Here is a 7,827-nt window from a genome sequence, read left to right on the forward strand (position 1 = left end):
TGTTTCTCAGTGAGGCAGTCATAGTGTCCAAGGCCATCCTATTTATTTTTTTTAATAGTTATTTTTTATTCGGCTGCACCAGGTCTCAGCTGCAGCATGCAGAATCTTCAGTTCTCGTTGCAGCATGCTGGATTTTTTAGTTGCAGCATGCATGATCTAGTTCCCTGACCGGGGATCGAACCCCAGCCCCGTGCATTGGGAGCATGGAGTCTTAGCCACTGGACCACTAGGGAAGTCCCAAGGCCATCCTATTTTAAAGGACAGCTTTCCTTGTTAGAGGCATTTCAGTGTTGCACAAGAACAGATTTTGGTAGCTATCACTAAAGACTTGGTGAATTTCATCAGAGCTTCCCTGTGTGCTGTCGTGCCCTCCAGGCCAGTGGAGCAGCCAAATGATGGAACCAATGGAACAGAGACCACCTGGCCTTGAGGAGAGGGAGGCTGGCGGCATTAGGAATTTGATCTGATTGTACAGATCATACATGTTGGCCAGGGGAAGCAGCACTGTCTGACATGACATGAACAGGGTGGTGGGTCAGGGGCAGAGTTAGGGTTCAAACCAAAGCTTTCCCGACTCTAGTCTTAATGACCTTACCATTTCCCATGGTGGTTAGCAATCATCTCAGGCTTCTGACACTTTAACTTAAAACACGGCCTTCTCTCTTCGGCCACTTGCCAGCGTTTGACACCATCCTCCACCCTCCTCCCTGGCTCCAGCACACTTTTCTAGTCTTCTTGCGGCCACTGGCCACTCGCTTCACATCCCCTGCACCTGGTCTTCCTTTGCTTGGCCACACCTCTGCACATGCTCCTCTTCTGGCCCAGTTCTCTCAACACAAATCCTCATGAATTTCTTGCTGAGTTCAAATGAAATACTAACCTAAAAAAAATTTACAACATATCATCGTGACAAGAAAAGAGACAACAACCTGGTTTATAAGTGTCACCATTTTAAAGATTATTTAAGATTAGCCCCTGAATAAGAAAAGTTGTAATGCCTAAAACCTGACAGTTCTCTCATTGGTGAAGCACATTTGATAGAAGTTTTCTCAATTTAGCAATTCTAAAAATTTACAAGTCATGAAACTAAAGGAAACTTTGCTAAAATATCAGTTCAGTCCAGTCACTCAGTCGTCTCCAACTCTCTGTGACCCCATGAACCGCAGCACGCCAGGCCTCCCTGTCCATCACCAACTCCCAGAGCCCACCCAAACCCATGTCCATTGAGTCAGTGATGCCATCCAACCATCTCATCCTCTGTCCCCTTCTTCTTCTGCCCTCAATCTTTCCCAACATCAGGGTCTTTTCAAATGAGTCAGCTCTTCACATCAGGTGGCCAAAATATTGGAGTTTCAGCTTCAATATCAGTCCTTCCAATGAACACCCAGGACTGATCTCCTTTAGAATGGACTGGTTGGATCTCCTTGCAGTCCAAGGGACTCTCAAGAGTCTTCTCCAACACCACAGTTCAAAAGCATCAATTCTTTGGTGCTCAGCTTTCTTTATAGTCCAACTCTCACATCCATACATGACCATTGGAAAAACCATAGCCTTGACTAGACAGACCTTTGTTGGCAAATAATGTCTCTGCTTTTTAATATGCTGTCTAGGTTGGTCATCAGTTTCCTTCCAAGGAGTAAGTGTCTTTTAATTTCATGGCTGCAATCACCATCTGCAGTGATTTTAGAGCCCCAAAAAATAAAGTCAGTCACTGTTTCCACTGTTTCCCCATCTACTTCCCATGAAGTGATGGGACCAGATGCCATGATCTTTGTTTTCTGAATGTTGAGCTTTAAGCCAACTTTTTCACTCTCCACTTTCACTTTCATCAAGAGGCTTTTGAGTTCCTCTTCACTTTCTGCCATAAGTGTGGTGTCATCTGCATATCTGAGGTTATTGATATTTCTCCTGGCAATCTTGATTCCAGCTTGTGCTTCTTCCAATCCAGCGTGTCTCATTATGTACTCTGCATATAAGTTAAATAAGCAGGGTGACAATATACAGCCTTGACGTCCTCCTTTTCCTATTTGGAACCAGTCTGTTGTTCCATGTCCAGTTCTAACTATTGCTTCCTGATCTGCATACAGGTTTCTCAATAGTCAAAGATAAATTTCAGTTAATGACATTAGAGGGAAGAGGGGATTACCTTTCTATTCCACTAAAAAACATAAGAAAATGGCATCATATGAAAAAGAGATCAGAGAAAAAGCAGCCAAAAACTGCACTGGGAGAAGTGTTATATAGAGGTATGTCTGGGAACTATTAATAATTTTAAAATATTATCTTTCTGGACATTTTCAGTTTGCAGCATTTGTCGTCTTTTTAAAATTTGTGATCTGTTGTGATTTGTTCTCATTCTAAATAGTCTCTTTTGTAATTTTGAATTTTTCTTAACGTCCCCCAAATTGCATAAGTTTTAGACCACAAAACCTGAATCACCCCAACTAAGCTGAAATGGTATATTAGTTTTGTACAGGCAAATTACCACACACTTAGAGGCTTAAACGACACAGATTTGCCTTACAATTGTGTAGATCAGAAGTCTCACACGGGTCTCACTGGCTACAATCAGTAGCAGGGCTATATTCTTTCTGGAGGCCCCAGGGGATAATATGCTTCCTTGCTATTTCTGTCTTCTGAGGGCTGTGAGCCCTTCCTCCATATTCAAAGCCAGTAATGACAGTCAAGTCCTCTCACATCGCATCACTCCGACCTTCAGTAGTCACAGCACCCTGTTAGCCTCCCGCCTCACTCTTCCCTATTTAGGGAACTTTGTGACTCCATTGGGCCAACCTGGATAATCCAGGATGTCTCCCTATTTTAAGGTCAGTTGATTAACAACTGTAATTCCATCTGCCATCTTAATTCCCTGTTACTATTATGTAAGTAACATGTTTACAGGTTCCTGGACTCAGGACGTGGACATCTTTGGGACTTATTCTTCTGCCTTCCACAGAGGGTTGTCAGTCTGGACTACTGTGCACCAGACTTCTCCACACCCATCCCCAAAGGCCAAAGCCATCAACAGAAAAGAAAACAAGAATAAACCCCAGGAGGTGGGCAAGGTGTGCAGTGAAGAGAGGGAGAAGGAGAGAGGGAGAGAAGGAGGAAGCATTCACAAGCCCTGGTCACACCAAGTCCCTGACTCCGCCCACTGTTCTTCCTTGTCCTTCCGCTTGAGCAAGTTTGAGTTCAGTTTCTGTCACGTGCCACCAGCAGAACCCTGATTAATAGTACAGTCATTTATTGAGTCTACTATATGGAAAGCACTGTGAAACACTTCCCACGCACTTGCATTTTTTTTAATCCTCATAACCATTCTGCAAAAAATATTAGTTTTTGCATTTTAAAAATGAATAAGCTAAGGCTCTATGAGGGGAAATACCTTGCCCCCGGTTAGCCACCAAGGCTCAAACCTAAGTCTGTTGAAAGATTTAAACAGACTTTATAGATGGGATTCGGGGCTTCTCTTTTGTGGGTCTTTTCCTTCTGGAATATCCCCCCTAACTTTCTGTCCTGTGGTTCTTCAGCCAGAAAGAATACAGGTTTTCTGTTGGAGTTCTAGCTGTTTGTAACTAGGGCCTGACTCAGGCTAGATGCCAGAAAACAGAAATCTCGGACGGTGCTATCCATTTTTTCAGAGCCAACGTCCATCCAGGTGTTTCTGGATGGTCTCTTGCCTGTGCCCCTCTGTGTATCAGTCACTCAGTCGTGTCCAATTCTTTGTGATCCTATGGACCATAACCCGTCAAGTTCCTCTGTCCATGGGATTCTCCAGGCAAGATCCTGGAGTGGGTTGCCATTCCCTTCTCCAGGGGATCTCCCCACCCAGGGATTGTACCCAGGTCTCCTGAATTGCAGACATTCTTTACCACCCGAGCCACAAAGAAGCCCTAGTCTTCCGCCCTCCAAATCTGATGACTAACTGCCTTCGAGACATTGCTATTTGAATATCTCAAATGCAGTCATCCTTATTCCCAGAATACACTGTTCCTTCTGAATTTCTGATTTTAGTGATGACACAACCATCTAAACCAAACACAGGGCCGGCGTCCTGGACATCTTCACTCCCTTACCTACCAAATCCTACTGATTCTCTCTCCTTAACGTTTCCATTTCATTCCTATTGAATTGCCTGAGTTCACTTCTTTTCCATTTGTTGCCAAAATGCAACATTTCAAATTCACTCCCTACTCCTCAGTTTACCCCCTTCTCATCTTCTTTTCACACTGTGGCCAAAGTGAACTTTCTGAAATGTGTGTACCTGCTCATATGACTCCCCAGTTTAAAACTTTTCAGCAGTTTGTTGCCTCCAAGAAAACCTGCCAGATGTTTATTTGAATAGTCAAGATCTCTGCCTGCCTCTTACAGCTATTCCTCCACACAGTCCTCCAATACCATCCACACACTAGCCCCGTTGTTGAAACATCCTTTCCTCCACCATCCAACTAACACTTAATTGTTCTGCAAGACAGGATCAGAATTTTACGTCTGCAGAGGATTTTCTGACATGCCTATATGCTTGTCACAGCACTTACGACGCTGCCTTGTTTTTAACTTTGCTGGCCTCTCTAGGAGAAGAGCTTCGTGAAGGACGAGACTCCCTTTTCAATATCCGTGTTCCCAGAGCCCAGGATAATGGCTGATACATATTAGACTCTCCATAAATATTTGAACAAATAAATGAAATAAAATGTTTTAAAAATGGAAGGGTGGTCATGTTGTAAATACACTCTGTGGATGCATCTATCCTAGACTTTTCTCTATCTAGATAAAAATTTTAGTTCTTCCAAACTTTTAACACTTTGGTGAACTTCCACCAAAAACCAAACAAAAAAATCTCTTCAGTGTCCTCACATGGCATTCAACCTTAAAGCAAGTATAAAATTCTTGGTTCTTTCTACTACATTGACCATCAGTGTGACTGAGTGATCCGAAAGTCTTTTTAATAATTTGGGTATTATAAGGAACTCAATACACCTAAGGCATATCAAAACTGCCAAATTTGTTAATAATAACTGGGGAGATCACCCACATTTTCCATTTATGTAAGAGTTCCCTGAAAATAAATGTGGTCACCTTTGCTCTTTTGGTTACAAGTATGTGCACCTACAAAACCACAGAGTAAAAAAACTCATTTATTTTGGAACAGGTATAACAAGATAAAATAATTAAACTCAATTAAAAGAAAATTTTAAATATGCCAGACATTCGTAATATGAAATAATGTCTGCTCTCAAAAGAAATATAGACCCATAACAGGGTGAAATAACAAAGATTTGAATCAAAGGCAAGAGGTAATTTCAGAATATCAAGTACAAAACTCACCTCTCTCATCAGAGAAAACTAGCTGCAATGATCAGCTTTTCTTGGCAACAGGAAAGTAAGAAACCGTGGAGTATAGTCAATTGGTCAGCATCTTAATGCTAGTAAGAAACTATTCAGTAAAGAATATTATCATTTCAACCTGTATCAACATGAAATGGGACATAAAAAGTGGAATACAAGAATCTGTTTGACACTTGTAAGATAATTTGGAGTGGAAGAAAACTCTTATCAATCCAGAGAGGTAGCAACCTAAACCCAAATTAGGCTCAAAATTAAAAAATAATGCATGCAGTATTTTCCATAAGCTGCTTTGCACTACTATGCCTCTTGAGGGCACCAAAGATTTTTAAATACTTTGACCATGTTTTCTGATGAAATTAAAAATTCTCAAATTTTTTCAATGAACATTTATTGAAGACTGTTAATATGTTTTATGGACAAGGAGCCATAATAAAGATGCAAAGATAAACAAAACATGATCACTTCCTTGGTGACTGAGCTCAAGGTCTGGTGGGAGTGGCCTTAGCACTATTAAGATAATGGAGAACGTAATTTGGTGAACTAACTACTGGCATTAGGTATAAGCATATCTAATCTAGCCTTTACAGGGGTTCTCTAAGTAGGGGCCAGACTCCTGAGGCTATGACTCCCTTTTCAGGTTGGGAAAAGTCAGAACTCCTTTCACTGTAATACTAACATGTTTTTGCTTCTGTAACTTTCATTTTTCCATACATGTACAGCGGAGTTTTCCAGAGGCTACGTGACACATGATAGTGTTACTGCTCTGCTGACTGATGCAATGTGTATTTGTATATTGTAATTTTTTTTAGAAATTTCTAAGGCATAACTGGTTTAGGGTATGAATCCCTGCATTTTCAAAGATTAATTTTGTCCTCTGTTCTCCTACAGGGCTCTTGCTAGCTATCTTCAGTTATACTTGCTATGTTTTCTGCTAATTCATTATCCAATAAATCATGATTCTGAAGCCCACAATATTTTCTTGTAACTCTGTGGAAACAACACTACTGAGTATAATTTTATATTTTTATATTCTTTAATATTGAATATAAAATTCAATATTTTAAAATTCTTGAAACTGTTTTAGAGTTTCACATAAAATATTAGGGTAGCTTAATATTTTATATGAAAATTAACTATATATTTTTCTTATGTTTTAGCATAGATGCCTTAAAATAGGGAGATTGAAAGACTGTTTTTTTCAATCCACACTTGTGCCATCTACATTTAAAGATGTTGAAAGAGATGAAATTGACACCCATAGAAGGGTCCTATCTCATGGAAGGGAGAAGAATCTACATCTACTCCAAAGAAACCGGGAAAAACTATAAGCAAACAAAAGTACAATTAAAACTATCTTCCCCTTGGCTTTACAGATGCTTATAACTTGCCTTATTGTGCCTTATACAGGAGAATATTTTCATATAGTTTTTCAAATAGTTTTATAGTGCTACTTAAGTTGCAACATCATTTTGAGACCAGAGTTTAAAGAAAGTATATAAAGAGTTTAAAGAAAAAGGGATTGAGTTCCCACTGAGTTGTGTGCCGCCCCTCAAGTTCCTGTCTACCTTGAAAGTGAGAATGTCATTTGATGGAGGCAGGGTCTTTCAGACATAATCAACTAAGATGAATCATAATAGCTTAAGCCCTAATCTAATCACTGATGTCCTAAAAGAAGACAGATACTAGATACACAGAGGGAAAAGAACCATGTGAAGATGCAAACAGAGATTTCGTGTTACTTCCTGTTACTGCCACAAAGCAAGGAATGCCAAGCATTGTCAGAAAACACCGGAAGCTAGTTAGAGACAAGGAGGAACCGTCCCCTAGAAACTTCAGGAAGGGGATGGCCCTGCCAACCGGAAGCTAGTTAGAGACAAGGAGGAACCGTCCCCTAGAAACTTCAGGAAGGGGATGGCCCTGCCAACACCTTAATTTCAGGCTTCTAGTCTCCAGAACTGAGAGACAATAAATTCCTGTTGTTAAAAGCCACCTAATTTGTGGTACTTTGTTATAGCAGCCCTATTATTTTTAACATGGACATGATGAGCTCTTTAAAAGCCAAAATAGTTTTAGGCATTTCCAGACTGGAAATGAAAAGGTCATCAAAGCATCTCACAGGTTTTTGTATTCCACTAACTAGAGAAACTCACACATTAGCTGAGAGGCATTTAATTTCAAGCCCTGATAGAACAGACAATATGGAATGCCTGAAAATTAAGTAAAGAAATCACAAGCGTGCTATTTTCCAATGATATGGTAATTTGTTGAATTAAAATTTTAGCTGCAAACATGGAGACTGAATTAATAGCTTATCTTTAAAATTGTACTTGCCATGTAAATGACTGAATTTGGGATTTGTTGTTTTGCTTATATTCACCTGGTATCAATATCAATTAATTACCAAAGAATATCTTCTTCTTTCATGTAAATGCTTGCCAACAAAAAAATTATTCAGTGCTTAAACAGTCAAACACTGAA

The sequence above is a fragment of the Bos indicus genome, chromosome 20 (assembly GCF_029378745.1).
Source record: "Bos indicus isolate NIAB-ARS_2022 breed Sahiwal x Tharparkar chromosome 20, NIAB-ARS_B.indTharparkar_mat_pri_1.0, whole genome shotgun sequence".
Taxonomy (NCBI): Eukaryota; Metazoa; Chordata; class Mammalia; order Artiodactyla; family Bovidae; genus Bos; species Bos indicus.